We start from the raw sequence: 21,328 nt of genomic DNA, 5'->3' as shown, positions 1-21,328 counted from the left end.
ATCCTATGGCAAAAAACGATGCTGCCATGGTTTTTAGCACAGTTTTTAAGAGCAATTTCAAAGAAAAAGTAAGGTCATAGATTTCAAGACATCTCCTATCCCTGTGCATGTATAACCTCCTTAGCAACATCCCTACGAGTGACGTGTTGTCAACGTCTACGTGCGTACCCTTGGTATAAGCATTGACTGTGCTTAGACGAGAATACAATGGCATGTATTCACCGTGGTAGTATCACATATAGTGACTTGACTGCCCTAAAAGACCTCTGTGCTCTCCCACCCATTACTATCTCTTCCCTGACTCTGTGATCCTTTTATTGTCTCTGTAGTTTGGCTTTTTTAGAATGCCATATAGTGAGAGTGGTAGAGTATATACCTTTTTTTTTCTTTTTAGATGATTCCTTTCAGTCAGTAATATACATTTCAGACTCCACGTCTCTTGACAGCGTGTGTGTGTGTGTGTGTGTGTGTGTGTGTGTGTGTGTGTATTATTACCCATTGTCTGGATGATCTACAGCTCATCTACTCGTTCACTAAAGAGCATCTTAGTTCACAAGAAGTTTGGGCAATTATTATGAATAAAGCTCCTATAGATAGCCCGGTTGAGGTTTTGTGTGAACACAAATTTCAACTCATTCAGGAAAATACCAAGTGTTGACAGCTCATGTGATACGTGTGTTTACTCTCCTCAGAGCTTCCATTTTGTCCTAGAAGCAGTGTTGAGTTGGAGGAGCCCCGGCTGCTACTCCCTCCTCAATGGCTTTGACACTGTCGGATTCTCTCTCTCTCTCTCTCTCTCTCTCTCTCATTAAAAAAAGCAAAAGACAAAAAACATTTTAGTCTTTAGTTAAGCACATAAAACTTGATATATTTCTCCTTGAACATTTTACGAAATTCAGATGGAAGTGCATCGTTTACAAATCTTTTTTTTTCCTGATCATCAATACTTGTGCATGGTTCTTTCACATCCCACCTTCTTTTAACCCGGAAGCTGGCACGAGGCTGGGATGAGCCGGGGAGATTAAGGAGAGGGTTTCCTCTCAGGATATTTTCCATGCGAATTCTCACTTCCTCCGCTTTTGTTCTTGGTCCTTCCCGGCTGCTCTTCAGCTCGTTCCTTCATGGTTTCTTCCAGGCCTGCGAGAAGAGCCTCCGTATCACCCGCCATCTCTCTCCTCCTCAAAATCCTCACCTTCCTCATCTGTGAGGTTGGTTGGCATGGAGGCTGGCTGCAGGAATCTGGCCTGAGCAGGGACTCTTTGATGCTGAAGAGGAAGGTGTATGTTCTTGGGTTGGACGATTCCTGTTTCTCCCCCTCCCCTCACAGCAGTTTTCTCTCTCTCTCTTCTAACTCCCTCCTGAAGTCATGGTTTCGAACCTCTTCCAGGGCATCCTGTGTGGGTTGTCTGTATTTTATCTTCATATGAGAGGCAAGGTTTCTGCTTGAACACCTCAGGTTTAAGAGTTGTCCTGGATGCTGTTGTGGACTTTTATTTCTAGTGGGGGTCCTATACTAACAAAGGATATTAGGGTCCAGCCTCTAATAGTCTTTTCCCAGGGTTTCCAGAAGAGATGCTACCAACAGCAAGAAATAATCTGAGGGAATGAATCTAAGTACACCAAGCTGTTTAGTCTATTCACCTCATTCTTCTGAGACAAAATTCTATCTACACAGCTTCAGTTCCGTTCACGTACTTAGCTCCTCTCTGTCCCTTCTCCTCCTGTCCTCTCATAGTTCTAATTTCTTCCCACCTCGTTCTCATCTTTGTTCATATCTCCATCTTTGTTCCTTCCTCTCCTCTTCTCGTGATCTGTGTCCTACACCTACCGTCAGCCGTACTGGGCCCTGCCACTCTCTGCTCGGACAAGGTGAGTCTGCTCGGTAGCTAGGAAGCCTGTGTCATAGCTTGATGCACCTGCTACGTGAATGCTCTCTTGTTCTGAGTTAAAATGTTAAAGGGGGAGGTCTAGAGATAGCATTTGGGCTATGGAAGAAATTAATTTGTACAAGAAGCAAAGGTTTGTACCTAACATACCTAACATCTGCCTTGCTCATCTGGCCTCTGTGGTGTCTCCGTATGGATATTTACCTTAATTCAGGAGTGTGGTGATATTTTATCTGTGTCCCCCAATAAAGTTTATCTGAGGATCAGAGAAAAAAATCCAGTCACTACATTAAACACAGAAGTAAGGCAATTGTAGCACACGCCTTTAATCTTATCACTCAGGAGGCAGGGATATGTCTGGATTTCTGTGAGTTCAAGGCCTCACTGGGAACAGAGTCTGGTGTGGTGGCACATGCCTTAAATTCCAACATTAGTTAACCATACCGGTCTGAAGGTTTGTACAGACAGACAGGAAGTGACGGAGCTGGGTAGAGAGAGCCAATGAGTTAGCAGAACAGAAGGGCATTAAGGCGTGGGTATACAGGAAGTAGGTCTCTTTGGAAGTGAAGGGTCAGTGAGGTGAGGTTGGCTGTGGCTTGTCCTATTCCTCTGATCTCTCAGCTTTAACCCCAATTTCTGGCTCTGTGTTTTGTTTTTTGTTTTTGTTTTTTTTTTTAATTAAGAAGACTGTTTAGCAATTCTTCTACACAAGAGACCAGCAGGTGGTCTGGAATGCTATTTCTGTCTGCCATTTGTCTTTGGATGTTTGAGAGGTAACTCAGATAAAAAAGACTGTTAGGAGTTCTTAGAAGAAGAATTAATTGGGAAAGCTACTATAGTGCACAAGAAAATCATTGCAGAAACTGGCTGAAATATATTTAAAAGCTTGGCTTGGCTTGGAAGAGCCCTGCTTCTTCTAGGTATTAGCCTTTGCTACAGTCAGCTGAATTCCTGCTTTGTATTCCTGTGGCCCGCAGCCCTGCACAGCCCCTCTGGAGGCCCAGCCACACACCGCTCTTAGCGTCTCAGTGCTTTTAACTTGCTGTGGTTACCAAGGGCCAACTCATTTTGTCAACCTCCATCCACAACTGAACAGTCACAACTCCAGTGACTACAATGATTTGTTTTCTAGGAGTAGAGTGACTTGTTTCCCTAGATTCTTGACTGCCTGCCCCAGGAACCCCAGCGACTGCCCCCCAGGAGAGACGTTTATGGATCACCTAGCATTCTCCAACTGACTCATTAGTTAGTCCTGGCAATGGCCAGCTAGGGGCCATACAAGGAAATGTTTTAACTTCCTTCTCCACCATCTCTTCTCTGCTCTATAACGACCCCCGCTGGTAAGAGGATGACAGGCTGGCTCCAGTTCTTAAGAGACCCCTTCTGCAAGCTGTCACCCAAACACAGGCCTGTGTCGATAGCAAGTTGCTCACTCCCTTGTCCGTTTTCCTTCTTGGGGGCATCTGGGCAGTTTTCTCGCCAATGCACCATCTCTGCCTGTCATCTTTGCTGAGATCTTTCCAGGCCTCTTCCCAGCTGCAGACCTCCGGAACCTCGACCTTCCTGATGCTGTGATCCTTATATTGTGGTGCAAAATGACTTTCATTGCGATTTCGTAACTGTAAGTTTGCTATTGTTATGAGTTGTCATGTAAGCACCTGTGTTTTCTGATGGTCTTAGTGACCCCCGTGAAAAGGTTGTCCAACCTATCCCCAAAGGGGTTGTGACCCGCAGGTTGAGAACATCTGCTCTGGTGACTAGGCTTGTGGTGTGGCAGCTCCGTGGTTTGGAAGGAAGTGAATCGAAGGCCTCAGGACAAAATAATGTATGAATTTTCCACGATTAAAAGGCTATTTGGCATCTGGTGCCACATGTGGAAGCCTGCAGTGGGTAGCTTGGCTCTCCATCTCTAGTGGGTGGAGTCTCTTGGCATTCTGGTATTTGAGGACCAGCACCAGAGCGTACGGTCAGGGAGAGGCTCTGGGTCTAGTGTGCAGAAAATCTGAAGGGGTTGCCCATGACCTCCGAGAGCAGAGCAGATGTATCTCCAGATCCTCTATAGCTCCAAGCCAGCTTCTGAGCTAAGCTACAGAACTGACGGCACAGCTCAAATGCAAAGTGGAAGTCTTTGCAGTGGAGACCATGATCATAGAGCCTGGGGTATCTGTTGTTCTGGGGTGAGGTGAGTTCTGCAGGAGCCTGTGGGATTAAGGGGATACAAGGGAGAATTGGATGAGATGGAAGATTCTGATGAGAGCTATAGATAGACAGACAGACAGACAGATAGATGATAGACAGAGATAGAGAGATGGATAGAGATAGATGATAGATAGGTAGATAGATGGATAGATGGATAGATAGATAGATAGATAGATAGATAGATAGATAGATAGATAGATAGATAGATAGATAGGTGAAATTATTAGGGCCACTCCACATAGTTAAAAGGGAGGTTTATTTTGTGGGGTAACTTACAAGTGAAGGGATAGGTTACAGGGTCTGAGAAAGATGTGGTGCAGTCCCGTGGTGTTCTCTGGAGAACTCTGCTCGGTCTGCCTCCAGTGTCCAGTGTTCAGGAACCAAGAGAGCCAGCGCATTCGGATCTCGGGTCTTTAGGGTCCTCTCTCGGCCCCGCCTTGTAGGCGTGACAGTTACCGAAACCTCAATGGGGGTTGGAACTTCCAGGTCAAAGCTGGAATGGCTACCCACTACATAGATAGATAGATAGATAGATAGATAGATAGATAGATAGATAGATAGATAGATAGATAGATAGATGATACAGTGTCCTTGATAAGGAGAGATTGTTTGTGTTCTTTGACAAGACCCATCAGGTCCTTAGTTTATTGTGTTGCTGATGATGAAACTCGGGCCTCATGTGTACTAGGCAAATCCTGTCCCACTGAGCCCATCAGTCCTTTGAACACCTTCTAAGTCGGGTATGGTGACGAGGTAGGCTTGCCTCGCATACTCTGCATAACCTTGAGCAACTCCCTTCCCTCGGAGGCCCCACTCCCCTACATACACACTGTAAGGAGGCTGAACCCCAGGCTGAGCCTGCTTCCTCTCAGCTGTTCCCCTCTCCTGACCCTGCCCAAGCACAGAGAAGGCGGCCGGCTAACGGAGTCAGGGAGAAAGAAGGCGATATTGTTCGGAAGGACTTCCTTCTCGAATTCAGCCTGAGACGCTTCGAACACAGACTCAGCACTGAGCCCGTCAGATTCCCTCCCATGACGAGGATGTCTCGCGTTTTCTAGAGATGGAAAGTAGTATGGAGGGGAGAGGCAGGCAAGGCACGATGAGAAAGACGCCAGTCACCTTTTCAACATGGCTCCTGAGGCTGTGTGTGTGTGTGTGTGTGTGTGTGTGTGTAAGCACGGACTCAGAGCCAGTCCTTTGTGGTCGGGCCCCTCTGCATCTCTCACGCTGAAAATGCGATAGAGAAGCCAGGCACTGTGTGCTGGCCCTGGTGGGGAGCAGGGAGACAAGTTCTATCCTTTAATCAGTGTGGGCCCTTGTTGCCGGAGATCAGAGGGGGCTCACTCACACCAGGGGCTGAATTGCATTAGCATCTGCCTGGCTGGTGTAGTAACCGTGCCCTGCTGGACAAGCATACACTGTATCAGCTCCCAACACCAAGGGAAAAATGTCCAAATCTTGGGGCTTCGAACAGAAGCCACTCCACGTTATTCCTGACAGAAGCCATCCTTGCTGGAGATAGAAATGAGTGCACACGTGGACCTGTGGGGTGCTAGGGATGCCCATGTCCTGGGCCTGGGGGTTCAGTGGTCACGGGGTATGGGAGTTTGTGAAGAACCGTCAGGTTGTACTAATGGCTTGTGTACATTACACTTTAACAGACAAGTATCTCTATGAAAAAAACGACCCGGAGAGAGGAAAAGAGGCATGCGGCTCAGCCCCGGCTCAGCAGCCCCGCGGGGCATCCGCTTCCATCAGCCCCTAGCTGTAACCATGGAGGGGAGAATGTTTGAGGGCCGGCGGCTGGCACGTATTGGCAGAGCAAACACACGGGCTTCCTCACACACCACCCCTTCTATGTACACAGGGTGTGAGGGCAGCCCCCGCGAGCCACACTTCACGGTCACAAAGACAACAATGCCCCCCCATCTTATCGTTGTCAACAGCATGGAGGCACTCGAGTCTTTGGCCCAATATTTACGCAGCCAGAGAAGGCATGTCTACTTTGCGATGTTGACTTAGATTCATTACTCTCCAAGAAAAGAAAAAAAAAAAAAAGCCAGTGCCCAGGCCTGCTCATGCCCGCCCTGTGGCCTTTTGGGAACGCCAACCCTAACTATTTGGCTTCATAACTGTCTTGTGATCTTGCCTATAGTTGCCCGGGGGTCAGGAACTTCCTCACTGCTGCTGAAGGTCGCCTGGAGTCCTTAGTAGCGCAACCTGTAAGCGTTAGGAAGACTGAAACACGTCTAAGTTCTTGAAGTTCCCAGGAAATCACCACCAGTGAGTTCTTCTTCATGACATTTTTTTTTTTTTTTCACAAAAAACGATGTTTCTTTTTCATAAATGGCAGGCAATGCTAGCCTCCAGTTGGGAGGGTTTTCCTCCCCCCTCCCCACATTTCCTGTTGTTTCTGAGTGAGACACTCGACCATTGACAAGCACAAGAGACTGCTTTCCACATGCTGCGGTCAAGGGAAGAAGTGGCTGTGTCCCTTTGTAAGCTCCGGGGTCCTCAGGCCGAGCCACGACCTGTGACCTTCTCTGAACATCAGCTGGAGAAAGTGAGGGGCCCAGCCTGCCTCAGCTGGACAAATGAGGGCTTGGACACGCTGTCTTGGGGCTCCGCTTTGGGTGAGGGGCTGACCCCTCCCTGCAGGTGCTGTGTCCCCAGGGCATCTGGGACGCCCAGTCAGGTGGCAAGGAGCTGCCACATGCTTGCTCTGAGGGTGTTTCTCTTGGCCCCCTTTCATCAAAAGAGCTTTGAGGAGCAGCCTCCTTGCCCTGCCCTCTCCCTGCCTCCGGGGGCCCACACAGTCAGTCAGCCCTCCATAACCATTAATTTAGCCAATTTCCTGGGCCACACCATCCCCCAGGGACCCCACTTTGGTGGGCAGCACTGGAACAAGACTCCCCGCTGTTTCCATTCCCTTTTAATTACACAGGGACAAGCTTCCTTGGGCTGACTTTGGGAGGCAAGCCCCTGGCCGGCCTGGCTGCCCTCCACCAAACAATGCACACATGTTCCGGAGAATTCCCTCCTCGCTTAATCCGGGCTGGGAAGAAAAGGGCTTTTCTTCTTGTCGTCAAAGGGGATCTTCGATGCTAAGATACCATTTTGTGTCTCAAGTCATGTCACGGGACTTCTGCCTCGGCCTCGCTGCCTGCTCTTTAGAAATGAAAGACACAGTCCTTGATTCACCTCGAGACAAGTGCCCTCCCCTCCACCCCTGAACATAAAAGAAGGCCGGGGGAGCGAGAGAAGCAAGGGACGTGGCCCGCTCCCACTGTTCCTTTCTCATCTTGGCAACCTCGGCTTTCTGGACTGTTTGCCCAAAGGATGAGTAGGGAGGCCTGCGCCTCACCTGCTGATCTCAAGGGTCATGAATATTCTTATAATCCCCGAGGAAGAAGGGCCTTTCATTAGAGGGGTCTGTCCAGGAGGAGTGTTGCCGCCACCTCCTCCACCAGCAAAGCCTCCTCTGCTTCCCGGTTCTGTTCTGCAGCCTGCTGACTGGAGAATCGGCATTTCTCTAGGCGGGCTGAGCTGGTCTCTGTCACTAGTTCATGTTCCCATTTTAATAAGCAAATTAAAGGAAATGAAAAGGAAGTCACAGGCTCGGCCAGTCCCTCCCGGGTGCTTGTTCCCAGTCACACTTACATGCTACCTCCAGTGGTGAACGGACCTGAGGGAGATTTTGGAGTAGCAATGTGAAACCATGCCAGGGAAAGATTTAATACCGCATATGCAACGTATAACCATACGGTTCTATATGAAAGCCAAATTGAAAAATTGGTTTCAGGTTTCCTAGCAGCAGAAGAAAAGCGAACAGCAATCAGTTGAAGTGAGGGGCAGTAGGTCTTTCCTAGACCTAGGTCTAAGGCACCTTTATCCATCTAAAGACTTCAAACAACAACAACAACAAAACCCACCCAACCCACCACGTTCTGCATTTAAAGTGTCATCCCAAAAATCTCTGAACTAAAAACAAATTTCTTTAGTCAGAACAGCCTGAATCTAGATTCTCTGCATATCCTCACGAGAAATGAACACAGATGTGTGGCAGCCCAATTTTTCTTCAGAATCCGTAACTGCAGCCTCTGGGCTGGAGCTACCCATCCTCAGTGGCCATCCTCAACACACGAGGGGGTGAGAGCTCTTTTGTTCACTCCTGGGCCAAGCCCCTCAGCGCCTAGCACAGCACAGGTGCAGCCAGAGAGGAGCCACAGAGCCCAGCAGGGGCTGCAGCCTGACCCAGGCTGGGGCCAGGAAGCAGGGCACCCAAAGGTTAGGCAGGTCCTTTGCTTGGCCCAATGGAAGAAGCATCTTTGGAAAGTGAGTGGCATTCAGTGCCGCTGAGTAGACACTACAGGAGGTGGGTAAGATTCCATTAACATTTCTGGCACCATTCTTGTTTGGTTTGAAAACAACTATTGATTGGATCTCGATTTAGACCTACTTAGTATTGTAATCCTAGCTAATGCTTTTGAACACTCATCCTGGGCACTTGGAAAGTTACACAGCACCTTGCTTTGGTTAAAAAAAAAAAAACTACCTTGAGATACACACACACACACACACACACACACACACACACACACACACACACACTCACGCATGCATATACAAGCACACACAGAGACACAGACACCACACATGCACACATACAGAGTTCTATTTTTATTTTTTTAATGAAATGAGAACATCAAGAATTTGAGAGAGGATTTGGCACTACATAGTGATGAAATAGCTTTCCAGAATTTAATCCAGTTGGCTTTTCTTGCAGGACCCACCGTCTCCTCATTACACCCTTCTAGGGGGAAATGGTACTAGACACCAGGAAGCCTGGCAGTGTGGTTCAGAGACCATTGCTGTAACAGAACAGCATTGCCATATTCTTCAGGAATTCATTTTCTGAGCAGATATCAAATCTCTAAAATCTTTCATAGTTTCCACATGCAGATAATAAACACATTCCTACAATAATAATTTACTGCACCAGCCACTGTGTTTAGGAAAACCAGAAGTCGCTGGCTGTCATAAAATGCAATCTATAAGACAGACATGAGTGGTAAAGAAGGGATTCTTAGTAGACAGCCCAGGACATGTTCTTGAAAAGCTAATGCAAAATCCTGACCCCAGTTTTCATGATAAAGCCTCAATGGAAAAACAAAACAAAACAAAACAAAACAAAACAAAACACAAAAAGATGTCCTAAATGGCTGACAGTCATGGGTTCAATCATGGGAGCTTGAGCAGTCTAAAAAGGCATTCAGATACCACAGCTTGGGGCTGGAGAGATGGCTCAGTGGTTAAGAGCACACTGGCTGTTCTTCCAGAGGACCCAGGTTCAATTCCTAGCACCCACAAGGCAGCTCACAGCTGTCTGTAACTCCAGTTCCAGGGTATCCAAAACCTCAAACAGATTTACATGCAGGCAAGATATCAATGCATATAAATTAAAAGAAAAGAAAGAAAAAATAGATCCACAGCTATATTGTTGTAGCTACCAATGGTCAGAGTGCCCTTGTCCTTGAGGCTGAGGATAACTTGTTTTAGTTATATAAAATGTAAGGCATGCTGGGGATGTATCTCAGTTGGTGTAGTCCTTATGTCTTAGTTACTTTTCTATTGCCATGACAAACACCATGACCAAGGCAACTTATAGAAGAAAGTATTTAATTTGGGAGCTCATGGTTCCAGAGCGTTAGAGTCCTGTTATGACTGTTATGGCGGTGAGCATGGCAGCAGGCATGGCTCTGGATCAGTAGCTGAGAGCTCACATCTGATCCACAGCAGGAGACAGCAGAGAGAGAGAGAGAGAGAGAGAGACACTGGGAATGGCATGGACTTTAGAAACCTCATATCCCATCCCCAATGACACACCTCCTCCAGCAAGGCCACACCTCCTAATCCTTCCCAAACAGTTCCACCAACTGAGGACCAACTATTCAAATATCTGAGCCTATGGGGTCACTCTCAAGCCACCACAGCTTGCCTACCATGCATAAAGTCTTGGGTACCATCTCCAGAACCCCATCAAACCAGACTCAGTGGAAATGCTTGTGATCCCATCATTCAGGAGGTGGGGGTAGGAGGATCAGGAAGGTCAGCTGCATAGCAAGTTCAAGACCAGCCTGGGCTACATGGTACCCTATTGTTTAGTGAAATAGGAAGAAATGGAGTGACTGCAGTAGTGGAGGGTGGTAGTCAGATTAGCACTGAGGTTATCTTTGAATGTAGCCCATTCGAGGACATTTGCTATGCTGCTTCTGGTACTTGTCATTCATAAGATAGACCCTGATTTTAGGTTAATAGACCAAGAGGGATTATTCATGGGGAGTACAGTTCTGCGGCTATTTTAAACACAGGTTTATTTGTTTGTTTAATGCAAATCATTATGAGGCTTAGCTATAGGATCAGGTCCTACATAATAAAAGCAACGATTTTTACTTTTAGGACTTTTATTTTTTTTAAATCAGCATACAATATACAGCATGTTTGAACAAAGTACACGCCCTTTAGTTTCATCTCCATTGTTGTGACAAATCCAACACAAGGGAGAAAGGGTTTATTTGCTTTACAATTCCAGGTTATAGACCCTGGTTTCAGGGAAGTCACGGCAGGAACTCAAGCAATTGGTAACTTCATATCCGTGGTCAAGACCCCAGAGAGACTGTCCCCATCCTTCTTGTGCTTCAGTTAGCTTTCTTCTCCTAGGGCATGGTACTGCCCACGCTGGACTGGGTCAAGACAACACCACAGCATCCTACATGCCCAAAGGCCAATTTGATCTGGAAAATTCTCCTTACGATTCTCCCCAGGTGATTCTGGGTTGTGTCATGTTTACAGTTAAAACTACAAATACATGCACATGTGCAGTAACAACTCCCTCTCCCTCTCCCTCTCCCTCTCCCTCTCCCTCTCCCTCTCTCTGTACATGCTTCTTCCCCAGGCCTGGTTACTCTCTTCCATCCCCCCCCCCCCCCCCCCCCCCCCCCGCGCTGCCCTCCTCCTAATAAAGCTCTGATACTGGGTTTTGTAGTGTCTCATGACCTTTTCGCCCAGTAACAGCACCACATATTATTTTTTAAAACAACACATATGTCCCAAATAGTGTGGGAGTGCCCTCTGAGGTTGGAGGAGGGTTTGGATCCCACGGAGCTGGAGTTACAGGTCGCTGGTTGTGAGCTGCCTGGCCTGGGTGCTGGGAACTCAGGCCCTCTGAAAGAGCAGCATGTGCTCTTAGCTTCTGAGCCATCTCCCCAGCCTCTGAAGTGTGTTTTTGTTTTTCTATTTTTAAATTAAAAAAAAAAAAATCACATTTGCTCATTTATTCACCTAATGTGTGTGGGCACAAGTGCACCACAAGGTAGATCTGGAGGTCAGAGGACAATCTTCTCTGGAAGCAAGTTCTTTCGTCTGCCACGTGCGTCCTGGGGACTGAACTCGGGTTGTTGGGCTTGGCTGCAGGTGCCCTTACTCACTGAGTCCTCTTCCCATCCCTGGCACTTTACTTATTTTGTGCAAATCAGTCTGTTTCGGGACCAAGTGTGAATCACCAGACTTTGCCAGTCACCTCTCTAAGGAAAATGGTGGTCCTCACAGAAAATTTTAATTTAGTTCACAAACTGAACAACTGAATAGGTAAATACCCTCAAGATTTCCACCATATTTTTGTATGCAAAGTGTTTCATTCAGCTTCCCTAATTTCCCCCCCACAGCGGCTTTTCTCCTTTATAAAAGTTGTGTTAGCGGTGGTGGCCGCTTCAGGCCGGTGCCGTTGACTGGTTCCCTGCTCAAGGCTCCAGTGCTCACCATTGCTGTTGCTTGGCCAGTAGAAGACTAAGGCAAGCACTGGCATTACAAATCCATGTTGCCCGTGGGGTACTGAAAGGATCTGGAAGACCCTGGACCTGCTGCTGGGGCACAAGAGAGCTGGTATCTGGGCTGGAGAGATGGCTCCGTGGTTAAGAGCACCAGCTGCTCTTCCAGAGGACCTGAGTTCAATTCCCAGCAACCATATGGTGACTCACAACCATCGGTAATGAGATTTGGTGCTCTCTTCCGGCCTGCAGTCATGCATGCAGAAATAATAAATAAATCTTTACAAAAGAGATTCTTAAAATAATATTAATGATAACAACAACAATAATAAAAACAAAACAAAACAAGAGAGTTGATATCTAAGGGGGCAGTGATTCACGCGGAGACTCTCCTATGCAAAATGAACTAAAATAAAAAATGAAGGCACAATTTTCTTCTTGACGTTTCCTATGTTGAGTGTGGTCGATAGCACACAGGACCAGAAGTGTGCTACATTTAGAACCATCTCAAGAAGCTGTAGTGTCAGACTCAAACTGATGGATTAAGGTTTAGCTCTCTCATTCGACGTTTAATAAGAGAATTGAATCTACTTATTTCACACAATGACTACCTTATCCACCTGCTTGATATGTCTTGAAGATTACCTGAGATAACAGCGTGAAGGCCACCTGCAGTTTTGTTTACGGAAAGGCTGTTTCACAGGAGGCTGATCAAGGCTTCAGGGAGACCAGCAGGACTCCGATTTTTATCAACAGAGGAATAAAGCTATGCAGAATCAGATTTTAACAGGCTGGAGGTGGGAGATAAACAAAAGACTTATGGCAACCACAGAGGTGTATGGGCCACAGTGAGGGTCGAGACAGGAGGCTGGGAATGATTGCCTGGGTTCAAAAGATGAGATAAAAACTGTAGAAACAGGTGACTGGCTTGTTGACTGTGCTGAGAGGGACCCTGTCTCGTTTCTGTCTGGTACGTAGCACAGTGCCTGCCTCTAAACAGTACAAGTCAGAGCAGGGGCAGTGTCACGGAGGGAGGGCTGGCTGTCCTTTGGCTGGGTTAAGTTTAAACCATCTGTGGGATGTGCGATCAGACTGCTGAAGCCGCGGGTTAGGAAGGGAGGGAGAAGGGGATGGAGAGATGAGTCTGGAGCTGACACAGGGTGGTGACCAGCTGGGGAGGAGTTGAGACTGGGGAATTGCCATCTTAGGAGTGCAGACAGCACTATTACGTCAGCGGCCACTCTGTCACTCAGAAGGAAACCCAGGCAGAGGTGGCGGCACACATCCAGGGTGTACAGAAGCGGCCGACTGATTTTTAGGTGTCAGGATTCAGTAACATTTTAAAAGTTCATTTGCCTTATTTCTGGGTAACTGCATTCACAGGATCCAGGACAGAGAAAGTTAAAGTCATCCATCCACATTTAAAAAAAAAAAAGGAAGAAAGAAAAGTAAAAGTAGCTAATGTGACATCTATACTGAATACTCAAGGGCCGCTGAAAGGCAAGGTCTCCCCAATACCAAGGCTGTTTGTAAAGAGGGGCAATCTCCGGCTTCTTGGCCATGAACTAAATTTGCCCACACCTCACATGGTGTCCGAGGCTGACAGTACCTTTGGGCCGCTAATCCCTGTCTCCTTAGATGCCTCCCTTGGTTTCAGGCCTTTCCACCCTTTTCTAGTGTAGACAGCCGAGCCAAGGCTCTCATGCATCCCCCTTGAGGGGAGGACTTGTCATCTTCAAGCTTGGCACTCCTGAGGGACTGGGGGCGCAGTTCTTAGCACTGTGCCCAGAAAAGGTGTGCCCGTGGGTAGGTGAAGGCCCTGCTGCTTCATGGCCCCAGGAGGCAGCCTAACCACAGTTCCATGTGCCTACCTTCTGAACTCCTGACCTCTCCTCACTCTTCTTTGCCAATGGCGGCTTCTTCTCCTTGTCTTATACTGGGTGAGAAAGTTTTTGTGTGTGTGATTAACTGCCTCCAGGTTCTTGCCCTGACTTCCTTTGATGATGATGATGATGAAGTGTTATGTCAAATAAAGCCTTCCTCCCCAAACTGTCTTTGGTCATGGTGTCTCATCACAGCCACAGTAGCCCCAACAAAGCTGACAATCTTCTCCCTAGGCTCACGGGTTTGAACTGCAGCTCCTGAGGTGATTTGAGAAGGTTGTGGAATCTGTAGGAGGCGGAGCCTCCCTGAAGGAAGGGGGCCAGCAGGACCGGGCCTTGGGATTTCCCAGCAGCCCTGCTTCTCCTCTGCTCTCTCTTTCCTGACTAAAGTGTACCATGACCAGCCGCTTGTCAGGTCTGCTGCAGCTCTGCCCTGCACTGTCAGGGTGGACTGCGAATCTTCTCACACCTGAGGCGGAAGGCATCTTCTTGTCAGGTACTTGGTCACAGCCATTGCTGGTTTTCTGTGGTGCTCTTACCCTGCGAGGAAAAGTCACGAAACACAACAAAACCCACTCTCAGAGTTTTATTAGGAGGGAGGGGATAGGACAGAATGTGCGATCAGGCCTGCTGAAAAGATACGTGCTGAGGAGGGAGAGGGGACATGGGATCTGCCTTTTAAGGACTACCCTGCACACGCACACATGGGTCCACGTGGCTACTCCACACACGCGAATAGATTACGTGATCACGGTGCATGCAAATTATGTGACCATGCCGCACATGGCTTACGTAGGGCATATGACCCGGAAATGACTGGGCGGAAATGACTGTCTCTACAGGGCATGTGTGATCGTGGGGTCGTGTCTAGAATTCCTATCAGCCGTCAGTCAGTTCCTGTTCGTTCTCCGTTCTCCTGTGTGGAGGAGGAAGGGCTCCTCCAAGGCCTAACCTGATGGTGGAGTCCCAGAACAGGCGCGCTCCCTTCATGTCCTGTGATCTGCTCTTTAGACACACAAGTCAGAACTCTGTATGTGCCCATGGCGCTGCCTCTCCCTGCTCAGCAGCAGCCCCTCCAAAGTAGGCTTGTGCCTTTTAGAACAAGGAGTGAACTCTGTGGTGAGTCCTGGTTCCACAGCTACGTCCTTCGAGGTTTAAGGGGGACACTGAAGAGGGCTGTCCTTTTGGGTAAGAGATTTATTAGAAGAGCTATTAACACTGTAGGCAAACGGACAGATAGCACGTGGGGGCTCTGAGAAGATTTCAGGCCCATGTGGCAGAGTAAGGGGCACTTTTTTTTTTTTTTTTTTTTTTTTTTTTTGGTTTCTCGAGACAGGGTTTCTCTGTGTAGCTTTGCGCCTTTCCTGGAACTCGCTCTGTAGCCCAGGCTGGCCTCGAACTCACAGAGATCCGCCTGCCTCTGGCTCCCGAGTGCTGGGATTAAAGGCGTGCGGTCACTTCTTAAGAGGTTTCAGGAGATTCTACACCATGTGATGGGTGATCCATAGAAGGGTTGTCTCTCATTCCAGGGAATGGGTGGCAGGTATTTGGTGGCCACATTTGCAGGAATGTGATTTTGAGGGTGTGTGTGTGTGTGTGTGTGTGTAGGAGTGACTCATTTGGCTAATGTGTATCCATCATACAGCTGTACCACAGGTAGCTCCTGATAGTTTGGAGCTTGTCAGCCTGGGGTCTGTGGGCAGAATCAGCTATTCCAGCTGCAAATGAGCATGACTCAGACAGCAGCTGGGATCCAACACACCCCCACACTGCACTGACAACTAGCTTTGTTGGTGGGGTAGTTTTATGTAAGGGGTGCATCAAATATAAAAAAAAATTCCTAAGATTTTTGGGTTGCTTTTTTTCATAGTAACTTATAAAAATGCAATATCTTCTTGACAGAACTTGTTAAAACAAATGAACTGGCATGGTAAGTGCCAATTTTGCCCACTGAAGCTCACCAGTGTGCCTTTCGGAACCTGAACACACTTGACACCAAGAGCAAAAGGCTTTTATACATACACGCACGTGTGTCTCATCCAATCGAGGTTTTCCCTTAGTACCTGATGATGTGTGTGCTAGAAGTTGCATCTGCAACATATTCTTACAAATACATGCACTTAAAAAATATGTGTGAGCACTCACCCAAACGTGTGTGTGAGCACTCACTCCACCTTGCGTGAGTCGGCCAGGGGCTGATGATGGACCCATGGGTGCTGTCCTCTGTTGATCTTTGCAGCACACACTTGAACAGCTGAGCTATGGCTTCAGCACCCACCACCTTTAAGTCGGCCAGTGTCTCTCTCTGAACCTGGAGCTTGATGCCAGCGAGCCCCCAGGGCCTATCTGGTCCTGCCCTTCCCCAATTGCTAGGATTGGAAATGTGACTGGTTATAGCTGGCTTTTTCCAGGGTGCTGGGAGTCCAACTTTGCACACCGACCTTCAGAATATACGGACCTCTTTGTTTTTAAATCTAATGGTCTGCGTCATAAAAAGGCACTGATGCCTCAGGATAGAACAGATTAGGAAGCCCCGAGCACATGTCCAGTCCTCTCTGCACTTGCCTTTTCAGGGCTTTGCAGCTACATCAGCTCCCACAGACGCCTTGTCAGCTGGCTAGCATGGACTTCATACAGCCCCAGTCAGACACGCTGCTAAGACCCAGGCAATGCCTGCACCAAGAAGTCGTGAAAAGCAGGGCAGTATATTTGAGGTATCTGGAACACAGCAGTTATTTAATGAATAATCCATCTCCCTCCGGGCCAGCCTCACGAGAAAGCTGCATCTCCAAGAACAACTAGAAGTCGTGTTATTTTCAGGCCCCAGAAGCTCCTGAGTCCACAGACGGACAGACTGCTAGAGCTGAAGGCTTCAGACAGTGACTCATGGGTGGGCAGCGCACGGAGTGTCGACACTTCTGACTCATATGTGTCTTGATCTCAAAACTTAGCTTCAAGCATTTAAAAATAAAATGTCACATGACGATCTCAACACCCCCTCCACACACACACACTTCCTTAATAAGCTGCCTGTTTGTGGAGGCATTGTCCTGTGCCCGTGGACATTCACAGAGCAGAGCAGAATTTGCTGGAATCAGGAACCGGCTCTTGCTGTAGCATTAGCTGAGCAAACAGCATCTTTGGGCATTCTCTCTCTCTCTCTCTCTCTCTCTCTCTCTCTCTCTCTCTCTCTCTCTCTCTCTGTAAAATATGAGTTATTGGGGCTCTGAAGTTGTAGTTCATCTTTTAGGTATAAAAAGAAAATCTTTTCTTTCTTTCTTCCTTTCTTTCTTCCTTCCTTCCTTCCTTCCTTCCTTCCTTCCTTCCTTCCTTCCTTCCTTCCTTCCTTCCTTCCTTCCTTCCTTCCTTTCTTTCTTTCTTTCTTTCTTTCTTTCTTTCTTTCTTTCTTTCTTTCTTTCTTTCTTTTTTAATAAGTTTTCCATCATACCATACTATATAGCCACTTAGTCAGGTCCTCGGACACACACACACACACACACACACACACACACACACACACACACACACACCATTATCCTAACTGTAGGCATCTAAGGCTATGATTTTTCTACTCGGGAGTAAAGAACTTCCCTATGCAGAAACACTGGCAAGCCTTAAGCTTCCCAGCAGCAGATGTTGAACATGCCGACGTGTGGCATATCCATCTGCTCTAGAAAGTTCCCCATTTCCATATTCTCATCTTGTTTTTTTTTTTTGAGGTTGAACATGCCACGCCTCATCTGCACAGACTTTCTGCTTGGCTGGCCTCAGACAAAGTTACCATTAACTCCCCAACCTGCAAGAAAATGATTCGGCACAAAGGATTCCAAAATGTCCTCCTCTCCCCCTACAAGCCCGCAAACAAATAGTACAGGAATGAGGTCAGAAAGGAAGCCCCCACCCACCAGGCCCTGAATTCATTTACCTACCTCAGTGCCCATTCAGAGAGAGGGGTGGGCCAGGGAACAAGGGCTGCTTGGAGGCCAAGCCGAGTTTTGGGGTCGCACTACATTACAAGATTTGACAGGCCTTTGCCAGCCTTCAGCTTCTTTGTGTCTTTCACATAATGGAGCAACACAAACTGAGCAGCCTCGATCTGTGGTGCCGCCCTCGCCCAGAGCACCCTCTTTGCAAATGCTAATAGTATTGCAGCATCCTGTCACCCGCTTACACAAAAAAGGATGTTGATTTTCACATGAACCAGAACAGCCTCATTGTACACAAGTTTGTGACCAACTTGTACTATCTGCACATCAAAAGCCCAGCCAATCATAGAATACACAGCTGGCGAATCGCACCAAAGGGAGGCGCCCATGGGGAGAACATCCCTGTCCCAGTGCCTCATGCCACATGAATAAAATCACACACTATGATCTTGATTCAGCTATGACCATAGTAATTAGTATAATTAGCAAGAATGTAAATGTGTCAAGATGTTTGGAAAGAGGAGTCTTGATGCGTAAGGATGGGAGTGGCTTTGTGTTGATGCTGAGACCCTCTGAAAGTGTCTGAAAGACATACACTGAAGAGTCTTGGCAGGAAAAGTTGCCATTTCCATATTAAGGCTTGAGAAGCCTGGTGTATCTCAGAGCAAGAGAACCAAGGGGCGTAGATGAGATTTCTGGAAATAAATTAGTTGAAATTGTACAGGCTTCTGTTAACACCTTTCCTTTCAAAAGTGTTAGATTTATAAGTAACAAAAAGACAGCCAAAAGGAGAAACTTAGGAAAACTAAATTTGGTACCACGGAAGAGAGAAAAAAAAAGTTTTAAAAGCTCGGGTAAAAATAAGTCTGCATCTTAGGAGACTAACTCAAAAAGATCAATATCCACAAAAGTAAGGGGTGGAAATTCATTAGGTGAAGGGAAAGTGCCCAGGAGGCTCAGGGCTCACAGGAGCTCCGAACCCAAGCCCTGTCCATTGATACCACAGCCCACCTCTGCCCAGAGCTGTTTCTGCAGCACAGACAGCCGCATGGGAATGTTCCTGAGCCATCTATTCCAATGATGAGCTCATCGTGCACTTTTTGGTGTATCGTGTACCCAGGGCTCCCAATACCATGCACATCCTCACTTTCCTCAAAGCATTTTGTAGAGAGGAGGTTACTTTGCAAAGTGGTTTGTAATCAGACTGGCTTTCCAAGCCTGACTTTGCTACCAGTGACTTTCTCAAAGTCACTCACAAATTATTCCCCAGCCATAAAGTGGAAAGAGTTCTGCTAGTGATAAAAACACAAGGCATACTGGATCTTTTGCTCTGGATTCCGGTTTTCTCAATCAATTCACAGGCACAATCTTTTGTCGAGATAGGATCCTGACCATTAGTGTTTCAGGGGAGTTCTAGATGGATCTCACTTTGCTCATGACTAGTTCACAGGACTCTTTGCAGTACTGAGCCCAGCTCAGACCTTTGATAGGCAGGCCCTCCTCTTAACACACTTCCGGCACTGCGCCGGCACCTTGTACTCTTGTACTGTTCAGTGAGGAGACAGGTTCACTATTGTCTCTGGGTGTGTGTGGTTTGTTGCTGAAGCATTAGTATGGTGACTTCTGGCTATTGCTATTTATAAATAACAGAAAAAAAATCATATGTATTTGGCATTGCAGGAGTCTGGCTGGTAGGTTCATTATTATCTGTGTGGACATTTTCAATTTACAGCCACTAGACAAACATGTTCTTAACAGAGTCGAGCAAGCCTACACTTGGGGCTGGGTGTGGTTCAGTGGTTGAGTCTTCAATCTCCAGCACCATGGAGAAAGAAGTGGGGGGAGAAGAAAATAGAGAGGGAGAGGTGGGGGAGGGCACAGAAAATAACAAAAGAGATAGAATAGAAGGGGCGGGAAGATCTGGCCAGCCCATTCCTCCAGTTGAGAGGCCATGGATTTGCAGACCTTCCTAGTGGCTGAAGCACGAGGCTGGTACAGTCTGAGTTCTTTCAGAAACAACAGAATATCCATTGTCTTTATTGAAAGCTTTGCAGGTTCAAAATTATGTAGCGATTCTGACACTGATGACCTCAGGGCAAGAGTGACAAGCACTAGACCTCTGCAGAAGAGACTGTCACCTTCCTTGAGCAGACACACATGTTCTGCACATGAAAGCCAGGGCATCCCATTGTGGAAGAAGGTGAGTCGTCTGGACAGTTTTGCAGGAAGATGGAGCTGACCTCTGCCTTCCCAGTCCCTTCACAAAACCTTCAAGGTCTCACAAGCGGTTGGTATGAGCTACAGTGGATAAAATCCCAACTTCAAGGCTGCTGCGCTGTGACCCAGTGTATGCAAGACGAGCGGTGGACCTGTCCCCAGGAGGAGTGAGCAGGGGACCTGTCCCTGGGAGGCTGCTGCCAGCAATACTGTGTGGTGACTGGGTCTTTAGAGGGGGTCTCTGGTCTCCCCTTTGATCTCAAATACTCGCACTGGAATCAGTTGACATCTGTATTAGTTTATACTACTAATAAAAATAGCAGCAACAATTTTTTATCACGAAGAGGTATGGAAGAGCTGACTTAAACACACTTAAAAGTAATTACTTCCTTCCAAAAGAATCCTAACACTGGTTTTACAGAACCCGAGTCTAAAGTCTTTTCACGAGGAATCATGTACGTTTGCACTGTTTTAAGACAGACGAACATGTTTTAAGACACATAGCTCAGATTGGCTTTGGACTCCCTTTTTGAGACAGGGTCTCTTTACATAGCCCTGGCTGTCCTCGAACTCACTCTGCTGACCAGGCTGGCCTCGAACTCAGAGATCTGCCTGCATCTGCCTCCTGAGTGCTGGGATTCCAGAAGGTACCACCACATTTGGTCATGTTTCTAATTTTTAAGGTGGTAACTCAATTCTGCTATTTTAGGAAAACAATTTAATGACTTATGAGGAACATTTTTCTTATCCCTAATTTTATGAACTGTGTTCCCCAGGACAAAGGTCATCTAATTAGTCTTTATAATGTTACTTTTTAGCCTCTAACAATTCTGTAGTTCTTGTAGGTTAAGACCTTCCAGTTTTCTGCAAATGTCTACTTAGTCTAATTAATGTACAACCTGTGGCCAACATATTTACCACAAGCTGGGTATGCAATTAGTTATACATTTTTTCTAATATAATGAAACATACTTGTGTTATCCTTAGCACACTTTAACTATATTAATTCCTTAACTGCATAAATAGGCTAAAAGAAAACAAATTGTTTGACTGAATCTTTAGTAACTAAACTCTTCACTTTTGGATAAAGATTTGGAAGTTGAACCACAGAAAGGACAAAAATTTGAATTACAACAAAGGATCTTACATCTGCGGACTAGAAATAGTCTTTCTGCACCTTCTCCCAGGGTTGATTTCAGCCAAGCACACAAGTGTGTAGGAGGGTTCAACACTACAGTACTCTGCACAGCTAACCACCAGTGAGTTACTTTATAAGCATCACTCAGGAGCAAAGTGTGGTGGCAATAAGAAAGGAGAATGGGAGGTTTTAATCAGGATGGAGAGAAGTGATCTTTACAGCTCCCTCCAGGCCTCAGTTAGTTAAGCCCCTT

The 21,328-nt window shown here is 47.0% G+C and overlaps 1 pseudogene; it reads right to left on the bottom strand.

Annotated features, from left to right (window-relative positions):
• Positions 1–843: 843 nt before the first annotated feature.
• LOC102920788 (spliceosome-associated protein CWC15 homolog pseudogene) lies at positions 844–7,613 on the bottom strand (annotated as a pseudogene).
• Between the last annotated feature and the right edge of the window lie 13,715 nt (positions 7,614–21,328).

Source organism: Peromyscus maniculatus, chromosome 12 (assembly GCF_049852395.1).
Source record: "Peromyscus maniculatus bairdii isolate BWxNUB_F1_BW_parent chromosome 12, HU_Pman_BW_mat_3.1, whole genome shotgun sequence".
NCBI classification, from domain to species: Eukaryota; Metazoa; Chordata; class Mammalia; order Rodentia; family Cricetidae; genus Peromyscus; species Peromyscus maniculatus.
Note: the sequence above shows the minus strand (reverse complement) of the source record. Positions and strands in the feature narration are given on the sequence as shown.